The 19,447-nt window shown below is 42.4% G+C and overlaps 1 protein-coding gene across 4 annotated transcripts in view; it reads left to right on the top strand.

Annotated features, from left to right (window-relative positions):
* Nucleotides 1-19,447, top strand: part of CYRIB (CYFIP related Rac1 interactor B) — a 70,378-nt gene that overhangs the window by 18,625 nt on the left and 32,306 nt on the right. The window contains exon 1 of one of the 4 annotated variants that reach the window (XM_053395304.1): nucleotides 698-876. The exons of 2 other annotated variants lie outside the window; for them this stretch is intronic. The gene's annotated coding sequence lies outside the window, so the exon portion shown is untranslated. Of the gene's footprint in view, nucleotides 1-697; nucleotides 877-19,447 lie in introns of those variants that run through there. One more of the 4 variants, XM_053395302.1, reaches the window with a different exon arrangement.

The following is a 19,447-nucleotide window of genomic DNA, read 5'->3' on the forward strand; positions in this document are numbered from 1 at the left end:
ACAGCTGCCCAGAAGAAGCAGGCAAGGGGTCTAGCTGGGGAAGTTTGCCTGGCATGCAAATATCCTCAGAGAGCGAAGTTTTTTTGTTTGGTTTTTCCACCTTTTCCAAAACTAAACCAATCATCGCTAGCACTTCCCCTTGGAACATGCAATGAATGAGGCTCGTGGCTGGAAGATGCCGGCAACCCAGCTTTTGCCATGTGCTCTCTGCACAGGCACAGGAACACACATGTGCGCTCTCCAAACCGTTTGGAAAGAGGGAAAATTGAAGCTATAAATGCAAGATATAGATACAAAGATTTACCCACACGCACAGTTTTAATTCTATTAATGTTTCAATGGATTTTTTATAATAATTATTTTTGAAAAAAATTAGCATAATATGAAATATTATTAATTTTAACCATATCGTTCAAATCCTCTCCGTTTTAATCAGGTGTTGCGGGGTGTGTGTGGAAAGCCCCACGCGATTCCTTCCCGAAATCATCCCGAGATTTAACCGCTTTTAAGAGAAAACGGGTTAGAGGGACTAATCCCGCCCGCCCGCCCGAGCCGAGAAACATAAAGATCACCTGCGGGCGCGTTTCTTTTTTATGTTTTAGGTTGCCGCGCCGAGTGAGCATGCGCAGTAGCGTCGGCCGCCGCCGGCGACCCGTTGCTGCCGCCGCCTCCACAGCGAGCCCGCCCTGCCTAGCCCGGTACATCCGGGTCACTGCGCGGAGTGGGCGGGGGGGGCGCGCACGCGCGTGACGCACGCCCGGCGGCGGTTGTCGTCTCCTCAGCAGCCTCCTCAGCCTGGTCCCTGCGGGCACTGCTGCTACCGCCGCCGCCCCACATCGGTCCCTCCCCTCAGCTTCGGGGGAGGGGGGCAGCGCGGTGAGTATTATCCGTTAACCGTGGGGAGGGGGGAGGAAGGGGGGGAACCCTTCCCTCACAACCGGCCCCCCCCCGCCGCGCGCGCAACCAACCGCCACCCCCCTCAGTGTGTGAGCTGCGCTCGCTCCTGATTGGCTCGCTTCTCAGGGAACGCTGCGTCGGCTGGCCCCGCCCACCTTCCCTCCCTGCGCCGATCGCGCGCCTCTTCCTCTGTCTCCATGGAAACCGCCTCCTCGCCCCTCTCCCGCCCTCTCGCTTTCCACGTGGGTCTGTTTCGGATTTTTTTTTCCGCCTCGTGGCTCCGCTCCTCTTCCTTTTCCTCCCCCCCCCCAATTCCAATCCCTGATTTTCTCCTACGCGCTTTCTGCGTTACTACATCCCTTGGCGGGGGGGGGGGGGCATTTATCAAGCGTTCATAGATTCCCTTCTAATGGAGGATACTGGAATAAGTTAGTAGAACCTCTGCAAAAGAAAGAGAGTCTTGGAAGCCCAGCCTTCTCCCCCGATGGCTTTTTAAAAATGATGGTTACCTGGGTTTGTGTCAGAGGATCTGAAAGATAAAGGAGGCAAGTGCATAACTGGAATGTGACATCCAGTGCTCTTTTAAAATGTGGGGGTTTTTTTGGGGGGGTGTTATTGGGTTGTTTTCATTTTCCTTTTGAAAATGTATTTAGTGTTTCTATATCATGATTTCCACCTGTGAACCGCCCTGAGACCTGCAGGTATTGGGCGGTATACAAATCTATATTCTTATTCTTATTATTAATGTAATGATAATAACAGCCTGCCCATTCCCTAACTTTGGACAGAACCCTTCCTCCTAGTCTTCTTATATTATCTATTTAGGATAACTGCATAGACCCCCCCTCTCATTTTCCTAAGGTCCCTATACACTTCCTCCTTCTCCATATCATTTCTCCTCCTCTCCTCCTGTTACTATTAGGATGTAACCCCTTATCAGTTTACTAGCAAATAAGTTCCATTGAATAAATTGGAGACTACTTTAAAGTAGACATGCTTTGACTGCCTGCTCCCTCCCTCCAGGTAGATCTGATCCCATTTGCCCTCTGCATTCTCCCTATTTTCCAATGCAAAACAATTTCTTATCTCCCTCTTCAACCCCACACACTCCTTTGCATAGATTAAGGCGACAGTATGTACTTTCCCCTCCCAAAATTCAAGTTGTTTCTCCTTCTTTCCCTGTCTCTTGTAGTTGTGTGGCCTGTCTGTATTTCATTTGATTCCCTTCCCTTCCTCCGATAACTGTAGGTGGATCTGACTTTCAACCCCTCTCCTCCTTGTACCCTGCCACACCTGTCATGAAGATAAATCAGCCAGAAACGATAAAGCATTTTGCATACTGGAATGTGTTGTTAGAAATCAATGGTCCCAATACATCTGTCTTCACCCCAGTACTTTAACCCCAGTTTAATGCCAGCAGCTGGCTGTTCAGTGTTGTTAAGAATCTAGGACTCTGAAATGCCTCACCTTGTGCCCTCTATTAATTGCCACATGATTTTATGACTACTAGCTTAGAAGGCTATTAAAGAAGAAGATTAGATAGCTTTACCAGCAGCTATTAGGGGTTGTATAATTCTGTCAGAGGATGAGTGCAAACAGGGAGCGGCTCTTTCCACATCCTTGGGAGAGGCAGCTGGCTAGTATTATTGAGAGTGGTAGACTTGGTAGACTGCTTGTCTGATCCAGAAAGGATATTCCTATGCTCTTACATAGGCACTGCATGTATAATAAAAGTAATGCACTAATTATATTGTAAAGAGAGCTCAGAAAAACCTGGGTGCACAGCTTGAGCACATAGAAGTATCTGAAAATTGAATGCCAGTAATATTGATCCCCCCATGTAGTTGTTGTTTAGTTGTTTAGTCGTGTCCGACTCTTTGTGACCCCATGGACCACAGCACGCCAGGCACTCCTGTCTTCCACTGTCTCCCGCAGTTTGGTCAAACTCATGTTAGTAGCCCCCATGTAGTACAAGCATCTAACTTTGTACTGTATTACCATTTTAAATGATGCCTTTAAAATAGAAATTCAAGTTGTCACTTACATCTAGACTTCTGTAATGCTTTCTGGGTCTGCTTGTTATCTCTGTTAAGCTTTTCTGTTGTTTTGTCTAGAGAGGCCTTTCTTGAAACTTAACTCTTTCCTATCCACTTAGGATTCTGTGTTTCCTACCTGTGGCTTCTGAATTCATTCTCTTCTTTTGGTGCCTACTTCCCACAAACAGAATTGAGTGAATGCATTGCTTTCTTCCCATATGAACTACTTCAGTTTTCTAATTACTTTTTGCTCTTTCTGCGTTCAACCTCTTGTGGCCACTCTGAAGAAATATTTCACAAAAAATAATAAATATATGGTTAACTATCTTGATAACAGAAAAGTCCAGATTTCCTTTTGCCAACAGTGAAGAGCTAATACGAACTCATTACTTCTGTACTGTTTTGAAAGAAGCTAATAAGATACGTGGAGCCACAGGACAGAGATGATCTGAAAGTCATGCAACTCAGCCTCCTGCCCTTGAAAGGGTTTCCCATATCTTAGTCCCATGGCAGATTAACTTTCATCATTTTAAGACTGCTAGGAGTCCAAGCTTTGCAAGGAAGGGTGGGTTCCAAGTGTCAAAATAGATGGCCTGAAAGAAGTAGAATCCCCCACCCCCAATATCCATTCTGATATACAAAGGTAATGTTTATTCAGCACAGGCAGTCAGACAAATGGCTCTTTTCAAACCTGATTCCTTCTTCTTAACGTCATGAAGCTGTTGAGACCTGGGCAGAGGGCCTTCTTCAATTGCAAAACTCTGCATATGGTTTCAACATATTATCTGATTGGTTTTAATTGTGGTGTATTCTTTCTTACCAATTTTTAATTTTCTTAGGAGTTGTGAATAGGTGGCATACAGAGACTATTAAAAAGTTGCTCTTAGCACAAAAACACAACTTTGTAACAGTAAGCCTTCCTAGGAGTGGTTATCCTATGTCCTGACTACTGCAGCAGCTCTACAGACCACCTGATCAGACAGTCCATGGTACTTTGGGGAAAGTATTTAGTTCACCTATTGCTTTTTGATGTGTACCAGAGGTAGCTGTAGTGATGTATGGAAGTGAGAGCTGGACCATAAAGAAGGCTGATCGCCGAAGAATTGATGCTTTTGAATTATGGTGCTGGAGGAGACTCTTGAGAGTCCCATGGACTGCAAGAAGATCAAACCTCTCCATTCTGAAGGAAATCAGCCCTGAGTGCTCACTGGAAGGACAGATCCTGAAGCTGAGGCTCCAGTACTTTGGCCACCTCATGAGAAGAGAAGACTCCCTGGAAAAGACCCTGATGTTGGGAAAGATGGAGGGCACAAGGAGAAGGGGGCGACAGAGGACGAGATGGTTGGATAGTGTTTTCGAGGTTACCAGCATGAGTTTGACCAAACTGCGGGAGGCAGTGGAGGACAGAGGTGCCTGGCGTTCTCTGGTCCATGGGGTCACGAAGAGTCGGAAACGACTAAACAACAACAAGAGGTAGCTGTTAATTTTGTGGTCTGTATCTGATCTTTGTCCAGAGAGCAGGAGAGGATAAAGTGAGGCAAGGGGTGGTGAATTGGTAGGAGGGAGACTTTGCAGACATAGTAAGAATAGTTATTTGAAGGTAGAAAAGCCAGTTTGTTGCCAGATGCAGGAGGAGAACATAGCACAAAGGCAGGTGTGAGAGGATAGGACACAGTATGGGGGCTAATTGGTTGGCAAGGTGGAGAAAGTGAATTAGGCAGAGGTGAAGATTTGGAGATCTAGGGGTTTGAAGTTTTACAAGAAGACCAATGAAGAACTAGCATGGGTATTAAAAGAGGGACCCATGATTAGTTAAAATGAACTCTTCCGCAGTTCTTTCAGCTTACATTGATATGTTAAGTTGCTGTGTTTTCCGGTGAAAACTCAGCTTCGCTTCACAAAGTTGTGCTAGTGTCATGAAGTGGAGTTGTCCACTTCTGTTCAAAGACATTTAATAGAGGGTTTCTAAAAACCTGGCTTTAATATTTTATTTCTATGTGCAAACTCCTGGTGCCTTGTCCCACCCTCCCTTTGGTCTTGTCCTCTTTGTATTGGTTTGGACCATTCCCTTGTTTCAACAACCTTTCCTAGGAACCTCCATAGCCTACATTTTTCTAACTCCTGCCTTTTCCTTTCCTAGGCTTAGTCTGTCTTTGTTGTGTCCTGACTGCCTATGTTATTAAGCTTTATTATCTGAGCACCTAAGCAGGATCACAGCAGCTGATCCAGTAGCAACCCAGAAGCCCCTCTGACTGCCCAACCACAGCTAATCAATCCCCCTACGCTTCATCATAATGAATGCCACATTAAAATGTTAGTACATTATTATATATTTTTATCTTCTGGACACTTTGTTTTTTCAACATTGGGCTTCTACCTGTGAGACCTGGGAACAGATCCCTGCTGAATCATTAACTCAGAATTGATTTGCCAGCAAATAATTCAATTTTGCCCTCATTTCTCTTCCATTGCTGAAATGGGGATATGATTAGGGAGGAGCAAAAATTGTGAAGAATGTAAGAGGGACGGTGAAAATGTAAATGATGATAACTAGTAAGCAGCAGAACTTGAGTAAGCTGTTCATTTTATTTTATCACATATTTATGTTGCTTGCTGCTCAGGAGACCACAGTCATATTGGAGGTAATTCATATAGCTTTTATACCTCACACTTAAGGCCAATTCAGTCTCCAGGAGCTTTTTTGCAGTAGCCCTCGGTCTTTAAATGGATACTGCTTGCAAATTCCACAGGGGATGTGGATGATCTGTTCAGCCCTAAAAATGTATGGATGTTCTCAGCAGTTTAACTCTATTGCAAGACAAGATGGCATGTAATTGCATACTCCATTAAAGATGCAAAGGAACCTGACTCCACTGCTGCTCAGGAACTGCTCTCCTTAGCTTGAAGTGTTAGTTAACTTAATTCCTCAAGCACAGTATGCTATTTCTGCTGCAAGCTGCTTAAATATCTGCATCAGGGTCTTTGAAAATTTTTGTCAGTGTTACAGCACTGTGTTGTCTGTGCCTGCAGAGAGTAAAAGGAGCTGATTGCACCAGCTGAGTATAATTTTACCTTTTCTGTAAATGTAAATTCACCTGGTTATCTATGGCATGTAAGAATCTCCTACATCTCTTAGCCCAGAGATGGAAGGAAGACAAAGTCCCTACCAGAGAAGAATGGGAGACCAAGCTGATGGACTATGCAGAGATGGCGAAATTGACTGGGAAAATCAGAAACCAAGAAGACCAAAATTTAAATAAAGAATGGGGGAAATTTATAGTTTATCTAGGAGACCACTGTAAGCAGTTGAACTCTTTGGCAGGATTTTAAAAACACTTGTAATGTAACAAGAATGATGGATATAGTGGAGTATTTTTAAAAATGGAGTGACTTAAAATATGCAGAGGAAAAGGATTAGTAATGGAACCTGTGGAGAGGTGGAGGAAAGTCCAAAGATTTGGGGGAATCTTTGTGTATTTCTCTTTATTTCTGGTTATGAATGTAAATTTTAATTTGTAAAATCAAATAAATAAGTTATATATAAAAAAGACGTAATGGCATCTGGGGGGAAAAACTCCAAGTGACCATGCCTGTCAGTGTGCATGCTAAGTGTTCGGATTCTTCTGTCCAGTAAGTAGTCCAAATTCCCAGTCACAAGTGGCAGCCCAATGAAGATTTCCTACGCTGCTGACATGATTTGCTAGAAATGTGGCTTGCCCTGTGTAATAATAATAATAATAATAATAATAATAATAATAATAATAATAATAGATTTGTACCCTGCCCATCTGACTGGATTGCTTCTATGTGCAATAAAGCTTTTTGCTAAGAAATGTTGTTGCTGGTTCCAGAAGAAACAATTTGGTTGTCTCTTGCATAGCTCCATGGCCCTTCTGTAGCCCAAGTATTTGGAAGTGAGTTCTACCAAAACAAGGGAGACGTATTTCCAATGTAAACGTGATAAGCTTCAGGACAGAAGTCCATCTTGAACTTTCATTTATTAACTGCCCTGATTTGAGCTGCTGATGATTTGGTTTGTAGGGCCATGCGGTTATCTTGCAGCAAAACCCCGTCAAGTCTCCAAATTGTAATCTCTTAGGTAAACAGCGGGTTATTCAGAATCCACAATAAATTAAAGGCAAAACCCATTGATGATTAAGGGATTTTATTAATCTGATTCTCCTGTGTGGATAGACCAGTCCTGAATAATTACCACTGTCAACAGTGAAAACATATCCACATAACATTATTGGCGTTCACTTATTTTGGTTTTACTGGCTGCACAAAGGGGATTTGAAAGTGAAATTACTTTTACTTCCTTCATTTAAGTCACAGTTCTGCCTCCCTTGCATTCTCCGGTTACAGCGATAAAACATATTAGCGTCCCACTAGTGTCCCACTTCACAAATGAGGAAGCACTTGCTCCTCACAAACACACTTCAGGATATCAGCAGAAAGTTTCTGATTTCCTCCCCCCACCCCCTGCTCAGTCATCTCCTGATGTAATGTACTTCTGTGTCTTTTTTTTTTAAAAAAAGTTGCTGATACCATCATGTTTGTGCCTGTCTGTTTTTCTAGATTTCACACACCCCCTTTCCTCATATAAAGCAGCAGGGCTGTGGGTGGTGCTGTGGTCTAAACCACTGAGCCTCTTGGGCTTGCCAATCAGAAGGTTGGCAGTTTGAATCTGCGGTGTGGGGTAAGCTCCCATTGCTTTGTACCAGCTCCTGCCAGTCTAGCAGTTTGAAAGCATACCAGCATGAGTAGATAAATAGGTACTGCTGCGGCGGGAAGGTAAATGGTGTTTCCGTGCGCTCTGGCACTCATCACAGTCCTGTTGCTCCAGAATCAGTTTAGTCATGCTGGCCACATGACCAGGAAAGCTGTCTGGGGACAAACTCTGGCTCCCTTGGCCTGAAAAGCGAGATGAGCGCTGCACCCCATAGTCACCTTTGACTGGATTTAACCATCCAGGGGTCCTTTACCTTTTGTTGTTGTTGTTGTTTAATCGTTTAGTCGTGTCCGACTCTTCGTGACCCCCTGGACCAGAGCAGGCCAGGCACTCCTGTCTTTGACTGCCTCCCGCAGTTTGGTCAAACTCATGCTGGTATCTTCAAGAACACCGTCCAGCCATCTCATCCCCTTCTCCTTGTGCCCTCCATCTTTCCCAACATCAGGGTCTTTTCCAGGGAGTCTTCTCATCTCATGAGGTGACCAAAGTATTGGAGCCTCAGCTTCAGGATCTGTCCTTCCAGTGAGCACTCAGGGCTGATTTCCTTCAGAATGGATCGGTTTGATCTTCTTGCAGTCCATGGGACTCAAGAATCTCCTCCAACACCTTTACCTTTACCTTATATAAAGTAGCGTGGACAAGTTAAGTTTTATCTTTACATCTTAACAGATTTTTATTTTTGCATGGTGTGATGCTTATGAAGCCAAAAATGAATGACTAAGCAGTCTCCAGAATTTTCATTTCCTTAAGGCCAAAATCTTTAAAAAATGATTACTATCAGAAACATCAGAGTTTTGTGGTGCCTTAAAGATTTGGAAATCTGTTGTAAGAAAAAGTTTTGGGGGCTCAAGCCCCTTTAATCAGATGCATTGCCACTGTTTGCCAAGTTGTCCTCAAGTATAAATTAAGGTGATCATTTTCACTAGTATGGCAACACTGCATTTTTGTATCCATTCTAGTCGTTTTTATGATTTCTAATATCCTTTCCCCCCTTTTTTCTTTTTTTTTACAAGAAGTGGACTTTTGGTCAAGTTCTTTTTTTTCTTCATTAATTATGTTGTCCCAGCAGCTGAATGGAATAACTTCATGATCTAACAACAGTCTTTACTCATGCCATTTTATAAATAGCCTTCAAAACATTTAAAGAACTTACTTCAACAAAGGCTCTTCCACCTTAGGCGTGTAAAATTGGCCCCATGGGATCAAAACATTTCCAGCAATTATAAAATGAGCCCTGAAGATTTTATTTCTCCTTATCAACCATGAAATACCACAGGATGTTCTCTTGCAGTCAAAGTCTGTTTAAATATGCTGTGGCCTGCACTGTGAAAGCACAGTCCAACTTCCCTTTTGTTCTCCTTGTGTATGTGGCAGAAGCTGCATCACAGCTCCTCATCCCAGCCTGGTTACTATCAGTGTGAGATAGAGTGCCAGCCATCTGAAACAACCTACCTGCTTTGCATGTCTGTGCTTCATCAACATGGTTAGTGTTGAAATATTTGAATTTATGCGGAGTGGCTCATATTTAAACATAAACAAGCCTAGTACATTGCAGCATTCTCTGAATCAGTTTCTGATGGCCGCTTGGCTTGGCCATGAACACTTAATTTGACTCCTTAGCCTAGGCATGTCCAAAGTCTGTTTTGGGGGCGTAATCTGGCCTGCTGGTCGGTTTAATCTGGCCCCTGTGGCAGTTTATTTCCTGGGGTAAAATCCAAAAAAACCCTCGACAACTTCAATCCCAAAGAAACAACGTTGGGGTAAAATCATAAAAAAGCCCAACAACTACTTCAATCCTTTAAAAAAGTCAACAACTTTTTTAACGGCCCTCCACTTCATCAAATCTGGCCCTCTTTGAAAAAAGTTTGGACACCACTGCCTAGCCTAACAAATCAACAAAAAGCCTAGGTTCTAAATTGAAGTTCAGTTGCTCTGGCAATGAGTAACATGGCCAGAAAACAGGTAGAAATTTGCAGATACAAATCTGGTGAGTTTCATGGGATGGGTTAGGTTGCCTTAGACAATCATCCTTCTGCTCCCAGGCAACAATTTGGGATAATAATGCTCACCCAGCTTAAGGGTTGGAGTAGGCTTCTAAGGGTTACTAAAGTTGTTTTGTGTGGGAAACATGTCATACTTTCTAAAGTACTATACAAATTGTAGCTACAAAAGTTGTGGGTAACAGGTGACTATGCACTTTTATTCTGATGCCTAGGAATTGGAATTTTCCAGTCCTGTTGGTAATGTCTGTGATCTTTAGTCTGAAGCCTCAGTGCTGAGCTGGTTATGGCATAGCAGTTCGTCATTCAGGTCAGACATAAGGGCACATTAGTGTGCTGAGTGAGGAGATGCTCAGCGTGTTGCTTCTGTTTGAGAAGAGCAGTTTGCTTGCTGCTAGCAAGAACAGATGATTTTAAAGAAAGGGTGGACTTCAGTCTCATGGAAAGCTACTGTGAGCTAGAAGGCAACAAACGCTTCACATTTCTCTGTATCTCTCTCTCTTAATGTGGACAACAGTTACAGTAAAAAGGTTGGCTACCAAACTGCTGTTGCAGCAGAGAGCATGCCTTGTCAGCTGCATCTTGCAGCCAGCTGGAGTCACCCAGAGGCAAAGTTTAGTATGCCTTGCCTCATTCTTTAAAACGGCACTGAGTCTTTCAAACAAACCACTGCCTTCTTGATTTTTAATCTTAAAAATGCTAGTAAAATTCTGGCAAAAGCAATGTTACTTCCCTTGGTTCTACCTGCATCCATCTCACTTGGTTGCGTTCATCAAGTGAGTCCAATGATTTATTGGGGGGTGGCGAAACAACCTTCAGTACATGAGATGTATCACCATCATCATGAGCCTGGTCCAGAAACCTGGTTCAGTGTCCTTATGGAATTTCTGGAGAATAAGTACTGCAATTTAGGAATTTGCAGATTGCTTTGCTTGGTCATACCTAATCTAGTCAGGGCCAATCAGAAACCTTTGAGAGCTCAGAAGCAGAACAGAAGCCGCTCTGAGCCCAGCCTTGGCTGGGGAGGGCGGGGTATAAATAAAAAATTATTATTATTATTATTATTATTATAAAGTAGAGGGAGCTTTCCCCTATTGTCTGTTCTCTACTACCTGGTATTCAGCAGAATACTGCCCAAGTATATGTAAGCTCCATATATCTATCATGGAAAATAATTACTGATAGTAATTTGTCCATGAGTTTGTCTGATGCTTTAAAAAAAATGTCATCCAAGCTAAACGACAACCCTTCTTTGTTCCAAGGTCCAGTCCCTGGCATATCCAGGCAGGACTGGGAAAGATGCCAACCTGAAACCCTGGAGAGATATTGCCAGTCAGTGGCATGCTTTTCACATAATACTAAGTCTTGGTTTGTTTAGTCTAACTATGATTTATTTACATCTGTGAACCCAAGCCTGCACACTACCCGTGGTTTGCTTTCTGCCAACAAACTACAGTGCGAAGCCCCTGTTTGTTTGCTTGTCTGTGAACTGACTTGTGGTTTGTTAGAGAAACCATGGTTAAAAACAAACCATAACTTAATGAACACAGCCAATATAGACATTACTAAGCTAGCTGGACCAATGATACAACCTGATCTAAAGCGGCTTCCTTTGTCCTTTTTCTCTCTCTTTCTGTCAGCAGCCTATCAGTGCTTGGATTAAGTTCCAGAGATGCTACTGCTTTTGTGGGATCTTCCGTATGTAGGGACCTCCTAGATCAGAGTGAAGTTACTCTTGTTATGTAAATATCCTTTTATTAAATCATTTGAAAGCTGCTGGTGGTGTACAGTATTATTTCCCCCTCTTAAAATTGAAGTTTAAACTCTACAGCAAATGCTGGCAAGACTCCCACACTCTTTGGCAAAGGTTTCCCTCCCACAACTATTCCAGGCAGATTTTATAACTTCATAGCCTTGCTGTGTTGGAAGGCACACTGAAGTAACAGCAGGGACTTCGTTCTGAAAGATATGCCCTCCCTGCTGTGGGTTTTCAGCAGGTGTAGGCAATTGGTGGTTGGAAACCAGCATTAAGGCTAAATTTGTGCAGCATGGCCTTGTGGATATGATTAGCATATCCACAGAAATATAGGGAGAAATATAGGAGTATTTCCAATGAGCAAGAATGGTATTTATAAAAGATTCCATTTATACAGTAAATTACAAGGGAACACAATGAATTTTGACATATTTCAATTTTTTATCAAGAGTCAGAAAACAGGATTATTTGTTCTCATTTAACAAATGTAATTGAATGGATTAAAACTGATAGTGATTATCATCATACAGTGCAAAGAGAGAACAAGCTTGGCAACTTGGTTGTTTGGTATAGCTAGCATTTAAACTGCCATAAACAAGCTTTTGATGCGTCTGCAAAATTGTTAGGCTGACATCTACCTAGCCATGAGGGCTGACTTTTGACACCAGGACATTATTAAAGCTCAACATCAATTCTGAAATCAAATTATTAGATAACTGGCCCAGAAGAGGGTAGAAATCTAAGTGATGAATCAAGGTAGTTCTGGCCTTTGAAGTTGCCCGGGTGGGAGTCTGCATTAGAACCTATGTAAACTGCTGTGCGCTTCCTTTTAGAGAGCTCAGCGTAGTCAGAAATAAAGTTACATGCAATGGAATTGCCACCGGAACTGGAGAAAATTCTGCTTTTTTCCAAATTGCGGAAGGTATTGATGGTGCTTAAAATGGCCTTGCTGAATTGGACCAAAGTCCATCAATACCAGCATTCTTTTTCCAGCAGTGGCCAGTTTCTGGGAGCTCACAAGCAGCTCACAAGTGATCATGTTCTGTTTGCCACCAGCATCCAACATACAAGTACGCTCTGAACATGTCGGTTCTATTTACCCGCCATGGCTAATAAGCCTATCCTTCAATAGAAATACCTATTTTCAAACCCATGTTTGCCGGTGATGGCTGCCACATCTTTTGGTTGTAGATTCCAAAACTGCTTGTGTGAAGAAGACCCTCTTCTTCCTGTTTGTGGACTGGGGATCTGTAGAAGTTGAGTAGTTCCTCAGGTGCCACTCTTTTAAAGTGTTGTGCGTAGATTCTTGGTGAGGGCTCTGTGCAACTTCCACTTCTTTGATACTTTGGGTGAATTTTCTGTGGGGTTTTTTTAAAACTATACAATGCAAGGAAAGGTAGTATAACTTGTTTGAGAGGGGGATTAAAATGTGCATGTTAAAACACCACACTGGGCACAAGGTGGGTGTAGTTGGCATTAGGAGTAAAAGAGAAGCCTATCACGCTTAAGCAAATTTATTTCCCTTTGAATTCTGTAGAAACAGTAGACTTCTGAAAGGGGCTATGGGGCTTTACCATTTTTTTTGTCAGCCGCAGCCCCACCTGACAGTGATTCTCATGCCAAGACTTGAACAGAAAAATAAATGAATCTCTGTTACTTAGTATTTCTGTAGGTCTTCTATAGAATGCTTGGAGTAGCAATGTGCCGCATATAACATTTGCACAGTTACAATCTTAAGAAATGGAAAGAAAGGGAGTAGGAGGGAAATGGCAGGTGAGTTTGGGAATTCCAAAACTAAGAGATGGCTTCTTAAACAGGTATTTCAACAGGCCAGTGGACTCTGGGAGGGGTGAGAGTTCCAGGTCACTGCATTTCATATTTGTTCTTTTTGCTAGGAAGCCAAAACGGACGCTTAACCATGCCTAATGAATCTCCACCTGGCTTCCCCTATTTCCTTTGTTGGAAGGAAGCAAAATAAAAAAAAATCCTTCCAGTAGCACCTTAGAGACCAACTAAGTTTGTTATTGGTATGAGCTTTTGTGTGCATGCACACTTCTTGAGATACACAGGAAGCAGTTCACATATACAGAGGAATGCTTCTTTGGAATGGACGCTCCATTGAGGTGGATGGGGCATCTCTTACAAGCATGAGTGATATAGATGGGACTCTCCATCCTGTCAACTGTATCCAGAGTATCTCACTTTTTTCTTTCTGTTCGTTAATGCATTGTCTTCATCCAATTCAAGGAGCTTCCATGAATAGTAGAGGCTGAATTGCTAAGGCCAGTTTCATTTTCACATCAAAAGAATATATACTATGGAAGGGTGTGCAGTCATTCATCATGAATTCTATACTAAATCTATACGGTTTCATTAAATTCACAATTGGAGTTGCATTTCTTTCAGCATGGTGGAAGGTGGGTTCGTAATTCTGACCCAAGAAGTTTATATGCTGTTACTTCTTCTTCGCCCAGCCTTCCCAGAAAGCAGATACAGAATGCCTTTCCTTCAGCCGCCTTGCCAAATTGCAAGCTGTCATCGCCTTTCATCTGGGATTGGACTGTGCACAGGCATGCATGTGTATCTCTGTGCTGAACTGTTATTCTGTGGGAGCACTGAAAAAGCACAAAATAGAAATATGTGCAGTATTCAGTTCACAGATAGCCCCCACTAAAAACCATGTGTCTGCCCATTTGGACTGCAAAAGATATGCTTAAAAGTTTGTAGGCAATGCCTATCAAAATCTTACAAACCAGGGAACTAGCTCGATTCCCAGTGGTCTGGAATGGGGCTTTTATGCCCTGCATAGTTCTTTGTCTGTCTCCCATAACTAACAACAGCAGAATAATGTATGCAAAAAGAAATTATGCACAATTGCTGAAGGTACATATTTTGTACAAGGTGCAGTATTCAGGGTGCTTTTTGGAGCAAATCTTGATCATCACCATTATTTTGTAGTGAAGAGTATACACGGCACTGTCTACGGATTGTGGATTCAGCGACTACTTAGGAATTTTTTTCCACCATCGTTTGAGAAAGCTGAGTATTTGTACAAAGAGTTTGGCAGGCGAAGCAAATTGCTTTCCCATTATTGGGGTCAGAATTGTAAGCAGTGTGCCAAGAACCAGAAAAGGGGGAGGAGCAGGTGAAGGGGCAAATTGAATGAATGAATTTTGTGAGCCCAGCAGGGCAGCCTTTGGTCTTTTCTAGTGATACAGAGAAAAATGGAAGAGCATGGAGCTCCCAGGAGCATCCTTGTGGGAGGGGTGCCTCTTTGGGGTGGCATTTTCTTTGAAGCTGAATGGAAGTGACCTCTCTTATCCCCTTTCAAATTTAACCATTTGAGTCCCAAGGATGGATGGCATTTTGGCTGGGTTTCCAGTACACCTGTAATCCTCCCCAGGCCCACATCTAGTTCCGGCCTCCCCCTCTAGGATAGGGCTTGGCAGACTTGAGTACCTTCCAGTTGCCTACCCTGTTTAATGATGACTGAGCTTGCTTACCATTCAAATTCTTGTATGAACAAAATTCCCCCGTTCTTTCTTTAACGGGAAGTACAAAGATGAATATGATCAGAACGCCAGTTTGCTTCCCAATTATACTCTTCTAAAAATGGAACATTTAATATAGCACTTCATAGAAGAGTGTCTGAGTATAGCCCTTAAAAATAGGATTTGTTTGAAGAAATGAGCACACAATTCTCACTTCCTCATACAAAGCACACTAATAAAAAACCAGTTTGGCTAAAAAGATAATGTTGCAAAGTCTTTTAAAATGATCATTTGTGTCGATGCTGTGTTCTGTCTAATGCTGGGTGATCCTGATTATCATAATTTATATTTCTGTGCAAAGCTGTGTGGCAATTTAAGCTAAAATTGTAGCTGTGACTGTCTCCTCACCCCCCACCCCACTTTTTAGCAATGCAGGAAGACATTACAGAAGGCTCCAATGTTGTTTGGTGAATCTTTTGGGACATGTGTAGAAACTTTATCCTCCGCTGTAAGCTTCTAGTCATGTTCTCCTATGCCAGCCTTTCCCAACCTGGTGCCCTTCTGATGTTTTGGACTGCAACTCTCCTCAGTCCCAGAAAGCATGGCCAGTGGTCAGGGCAACATTCAGTTAAACCCACTGAATCGGGAATGGGCTTTTTCTCTCCTGGGAGTTTTTTTTAGCGTGCCTGGGGCAACAATAGTTAGCGGCAGTCTGCCGTTGTAGGACACTGATAAAGAGCATGAGCTGTGCGCCGGAAGGTGCAGTTCAATTTTCAGTCATGAAATCAAGATTTCTCTATTACAGGGATGATAATAATACGAGTCTTGTCTTTTGGAATAGTGCAGTGATAGTTGTGGTAACATACATGAAGCAGCGAGGAAGCGGCCATCTCCCATATAAATGTATGCAGAATTGCAGCCCTTGCCTCTTAATGTAGCCTAGTTGCTTTTAAAAAAGGGAAACAAACTGGAGGATGTGACTCAACCCAGTAGAAGGAAGGAAACATTAACTGAATGCAGGCAGAACTTGTGACAAGCCTATTGCGGTGTGCAGTTGCTTCTGAACATAGCTTGTTGCTTACAGGACCAAAATCTTTCACTTGCCAGCAGTGTTCAAGATGGTTGTTTAGTGCAGCGGTAGGTAACCTTTCCCAGCCCTGCAAGCCATATTGAAAATACCTTACGATCTGCTCTCGCAGCCAACTTGTTTCTTTCAGTTGTGTGATTGGCCTAGCTTGTAACTGATAAGACATCACACTTTCAGGGTGTTCTTATTCTAGAAAGGTTAGCCTCAATACAACACACGAGGCAGAGCTTGGGAGATCTTGGAATCTTGATTTGTACATTGTAGCAGTTGCGAACTAGTTAAGGAGTTTTATTTCCTCTTTGTGCTTGATCCGTTAGCATTTGTAGCATCCTACTTTTAATCCTCTGTGCGACATGAAGTTTAGAAACGTGCGCATGTGTGCTTTCGTCTCAAAATTTACATGAAGCGGCAACCATCAAACGCTTTGGATCATAGAATCTTAGAATTGGAAGGGACCCCAAGAGTCATTGTATAGATATATTGTAAAGATGTGTCTTTTTCCTCGGGCTGTCCCCTGACCCTCGTGGTTGGGCCTTGCTTTATTTGCTTTTTTATGCTTTCCCACACTTTTATATTACTGTGCTGCTGGTTTTAGGTTGTATTTGTTTTAATGATACTGATTGCTTTTTTATATTATATGCTGCTTATATTAAGTTGTTTATAAATGCTTTTCAATATATAAATGAAATGGGGACTTTTGGAATGCTAATGTTTACCTGTAAGCCTAAGCAAATTAGCCTTGGGCTTCACTTTTCATTGCTCTTTGAGTCCTTTGTTTTGTGTTGTTTGCATGTTTTGGTTCCTAAGCATGTGGACTTGTCACCAAAGAACCTATTATCCAGAGATGCGGTCAGACAAAGTGCAAGCTGCAGTTGCTGTTGTTTAATGAACTGTGAGACTGTATGTATAGTGAGTGCACTCTTAAAAATGCTGGGATATGCTGACGCTGAAGGGTAGTATCTTTTCCCGTGCCGACTAGTTTTCTACTACGTAGAACAGCATGGTTTTGCTACACTTAGCTTTTCACAGTTGACTGGAGGCAATGTATGTGCATGAGAGAAAGAAAGGATAGTGTGTTCTTAACATTTCAAGATCCACCTCAGTTTGTGATTCATACTGGTATTTCTATATAATTTTCCATTGCTCACCATATTTATGATATTCTCTTGTGGGTCTTGGATAGAATGAAATCACGAGGCCCTGTCCTATGATCATTATTAGTCCAGTATCATGATGGATTATATTATTATTTTTCATACTGTGATTTCATCTCATTGCTGTTATTATTTACCTGAGTGCACCACAGACTATTGCTTGCCTTTCTCCATAGCTGGCTTTTTACCTAGCGATGGCCCCTGGAAGCAAAGCTACAAAGCAATAGTTTAGTAAGAGGAATAAGTCTGTTGCCTGCTGTCCATCAATGGTAGGTAGCTTAAACCAAACACATGAAGCCATCTGGGATCTAAATAGCTGCACACTGTGCCACTTCCTACCACAGCCTTTGTGTTTCTCAAAAACCAGCTTCTCAAAGTTAGAGACCTGCCAGAAGGGCATTTGATGCAGCACAAGGCATTCTAGTCGGAAGAGGAAACCGCAGAGATTTTTGTGCACATATGAATGCATGCATGGAAATTTAAATATTGCTATTCTGAGATATGGGGCTGGCTCATTAGGTGCACCAAACCTTGTCTTCCAGGCTCGACATAGAATATATTGGCTGTTGAAGCTTGTCATATTCTGTTGGGCTATCTGTTTCCTTGTCTTAACCTAGAATTTGCCAGCATCTGGTTTGTGTGGCTTGTCATGTCATCCAAACCAAGAATCTCCAAGCAAACCACAAGCAGTTACCAAGATTTGGTGATAATAAACCATGAGCCTGGATTTGGAGAAAACTGCATGCCAGACACACTGGGTGACAAGTACCAGGGGTTTGTAGTTTCAGGCACAACCAGTCAGTGGCAATAAAAATATAAAGTGGGTTTCCATTACTTTTTATCAGTGTGCTATTAATTGGTAGGAAATATAGAATTGTTGAAATATTGACTGTTCTATTCAAAAGTGAGAAAGGAATCTTAGTACACCATTGTTACTTCACAGCAAAATGGAAACCCGATCAAACAAAGCTTACAGGAGAAGGTATTGGACGCGGGATGCACTTTCAGTGAGAGTGTTAGTCTAAAATTGGAACACGCTAGGGAGGAGGTAGAGTATTTGCAGTGGCATTCAGGAATGTGGTTGCAGAATATAAGGCTGCATTTACTCTGTATATTCTTCCTGCCTGCCTCCAAAATTTCCATCTCTCATCGATGGCTGTATAAAGGGAAAACTCCACACCCTTGCATTCCACCGCATGTGTGGCCAGGCTTGTTCTTTGAGGAGAGTTGGTAGCTATTATAAGGAAGGCAGCAGTTTGCTAGAAGAAAACATATTTCATTTTTAGGAAACGGGATGTCTTGGATACTACATACTACAAATCTCAGTTTTTTCCTCCCTTATGAAGGGTGTCCTGACAATTTTGATACCTCTGTGGGTCAGCCAGTCAGGGGGACTCAAACATTATTACGTAAAATGTATATTTTTGTTTGTGATGGCTAGTATATTTTAACTTTGAAAATTGAAAGATAAATGGATATGAGGTGGAAAATAAGGGTTGTGCAGACAAAGTGCCCGTACCATTTCCTTCTGTGATTCTTCTGTAGTTGATCATGCACGAAGCTGTGGGTCTTAACACATCCTTCATCAACTTTCCCAGGGCAGCATCTGTGGTTTTCTAAATATGACAGGGTTTACTTTGATTGAGAGGCCTCTCATTTTCCTATCTTGATATTTTTTGCTTGAGTTGTCCAAGACCAAATTCTACTTGGAAAGCATTTTTAGTGCTCCTATAAAGTTCTGATGCTGACTCAGTATTCAGACTATAGGAAAGAGCTCTTACATTTTGCAGGTGTGCCAAAGAGCAATTGAACTGGTTTGCAGTTAAGCAATACAGCAAGTCTTGCACATAATCCACTGCAGTGGTTCCATTTACTTTCCTTCTTACTTCCTCTAATTTTTTAAAGTTCCTTTAAAGTACTCATCTGTGTACAAAAAACATTTTATCTTTGTGTCCTTCTGAAAGTGAGTTATTTCTTACACTAGTATGGTTTTCTGCAAATGTACTGCTGTTGATGATCATTAACTTCTTCTGGCAGCCATCGACTTGATTCCATTATGACAAGATGCCTCGCCGTGCCTAATTTGTCAGGCACAATTCTACTGGAGCAGTCTTCTATTTTGTACTAAGTGGGAGAGTGACACCTCACCCTTCGTGATCTCATGCGTACAAAGAGGAAGAAAACTTTTGAATACCAGCTGCTGGGAATCGCAAGAGGGGAGAACACTGTTGCATTTAGATCCTGCCTTGGGGCTTCCCATAGGCATCACGTTGGCCACTGTGAAAACAGGATTC

This window comes from Podarcis raffonei, chromosome 7 (genome assembly GCF_027172205.1).
Source record: "Podarcis raffonei isolate rPodRaf1 chromosome 7, rPodRaf1.pri, whole genome shotgun sequence".
Lineage (NCBI taxonomy): Eukaryota > Metazoa > Chordata > Lepidosauria > Squamata > Lacertidae > Podarcis > Podarcis raffonei.